This window comes from Apium graveolens, chromosome 6 (assembly GCF_009905375.1).
Source record: "Apium graveolens cultivar Ventura chromosome 6, ASM990537v1, whole genome shotgun sequence".
NCBI classification, from domain to species: domain Eukaryota; kingdom Viridiplantae; phylum Streptophyta; class Magnoliopsida; order Apiales; family Apiaceae; genus Apium; species Apium graveolens.
This window is the reverse complement of record NC_133652.1, coordinates 227162626-227165048: the sequence shown is the minus strand read 5'-3', so window position 1 is coordinate 227165048 and position 2423 is coordinate 227162626. Positions and strand designations below refer to the sequence as shown.

The 2423-nt window shown below is 40.2% G+C and overlaps 1 non-coding gene across 1 annotated transcript; it reads left to right on the top strand.

Annotated features, from left to right (window-relative positions):
• Positions 1–700: 700 nt before the first annotated feature.
• Positions 701–807, top strand: LOC141669466 (small nucleolar RNA R71). Its single transcript, XR_012553750.1, has one exon. It is a non-coding gene; the product is annotated as a small nucleolar RNA R71 (small nucleolar RNA).
• Positions 808–2423: the final 1616 nt, after the last annotated feature.

The window sequence follows — 2423 nt, the reverse complement described above, 5'->3', positions numbered from 1 at the left end:
AAGAGTGCCAGGTTGACGATTGAGCACTGCATTGGCTAATTGACCGATTTGATTTTCCAAGGTCTTGATAGAAACCGCCTGACTCTTGCACAACAGCTTAAGTTCCTCAAAATCAGCACTAGTAGGTGCAGCTGTACTTCCCTGTTGAGGATATGATTGCCTTGTAGCATACTGCTGTGGTTGCTGGAATCCAGGTGGGTTAAACTGTTTACTCACTCCTTGCTGATATGGTGGCTGAATAGCATTCTGATTATTCCCCCAGCTGAAATTTGGATGATTTCTGTTGTTAGGATGATAGGTCGCTGGCACAGGCTGCTGTTGTCGCTGATAATTATTTACATATTGAACAGATTCGTTGACAAGAGAACACTGATCCGTAGCATGAGAACCTGCACAAAGCTCACAAACCATAGCTATTTGATTAACTCCATACGTAGCCAGAGAATCAACCTTCATTGATAGCGCTTGGAGCTGGGCTGCAATAACGGTGGCTGCATCAACTTCCAGAATACCTGCTGCCTTACCTGACGTCATCCTCTGAGTTGGGTTTTGATGCTCATTTGCAGCCATCGTCTCGATAAGATTATACGCCTCAGTATAGCTTTTAGCCCATAAGGCGCCTCCAGTTGCTGCATCGAGCATGGGCCGAGATTGGGCCCCCAAACCATTATAGAAACCAGTGATCACCATCCAATCCGGCATTCCATGATGTGGACATTTTCTCAACATTTCCTTGTAGCGTTCCCAAGCCTCGCACATAGATTCTGTAGGTTGCTGCGCAAACTGAGTAAGAGCACTCCTCATAGCAGCAGTCTTTGCCATTGGATAAAACTTCACCAGAAACTTTTGCGCAAGATCTTGCCACGTAGTGATGGACCCAGCTGGTTCAGAATGTAACCAGTCTTTAGCCTTATCCCTCAGTGAGAATGGGAAAAGCCTCAACTTGATAGCCTCATCAGTCACGCCATTATACTTAAAAGTGTTGCAGATCTCGACAAAATTCCTTATGTGCATGTTGGGGTCTTCAGTTGCCGCTCCTCCAAAAGAAACAGAATTCTGCACCATCTGAATAGTGCCCGGCTTGATTTCAAAGGTGTTAGCTTGAATAGCCGGATGAAGGATGCTTGACTGAATGTCATCAATTTTAAGCCGAGAAAAATCCATAAGAGCTGGATCAGCTTGAACAATACGATCTCCCCTGTTTACTGGTTCTTTCTGCTCAGTTCCTGAATCCGAATCCTCAAAATCTAACTTCTCCGGAATATCAAGAACTTCGTCTGTCTCCTCAGCTGTATCTAAAGTCCTCTTGCGAGCACGAGAACGAGTTTGCATAAATGCTTGCTAAAGTACCTGAAACACAACCGAAAAGAGTAAGTAACTACTACGTCCTAATCACTGAGTCCTAATGACCAATGATGGTAAGTACATAAACTAAACAAATACGCCGAGTCCCCGGCAGCGGCGCCAAAAACTTGTTAGGGCGGAAACACGCGCTAATATTCACGCAAGTATACGCGTTCGCAAGTAATATAGAATACTTTCTAGTTCGTTCCCTCAGAGACTCAGACTAAATTATTGTCTAATTAAACTCACTCACCAATGTATGATTACTTCTCAATGTTAAGATAATAACACTTAAAATTGTTGATCAAATATTAACTATAATTAACTACTCAATTAACCATTTAACTAACACTTCAATTTATCAATAATAAAACACTCATGAGATCACAACTTCATTATTACTTCCTTCTATAGCCATTGTTATTACCTTTAGCATGTGACAGTGATGATATTAATCGAATAACACGAAACTGATAAAAGCCAACTTTCATTGTACTAATACCATTCTACCAAACATCCACAATTAAGATAGAAGTTGAATAGTCATCAATTATGTTGAGTTCCTATATGTCTACAGAAATTGACAACACAACGATTTAAGCACAAGTTATCCCTTTTGATTACATAGGGCAAATAAAACTGTTAGAGTTACCCACTAATCATGCACAACGTACATGAACCTATGCTAGCATGGCAAGTTCTAAATCTCAAGATCCACCGTCGTTTCACAAGAGATTAACACCCTATCTTATATGTTCGCGACGCACATAAGACGAATACGCACAACCAATACTAGATATCATGCAATCATCACACACTAAAGTATTAAACAATTAACTAAAGAATTCCATAATAAATCCGTTATAACCCCATGATCACGATTAGCCCATAATAGAACTTATCGCCATCATGGGTTCATATGAAATCATGACAAACAACACAAGAAAATAATAACTACACTAATTATATTAAAATAGAGTACGTCACAAGAGTAAATAAGTCAAAGCAAGAAAACTAGCATCCAACGTTACAACAAAACAAGAATCACAAGAATATATGCTTCCTCTTCATTGCGGTGT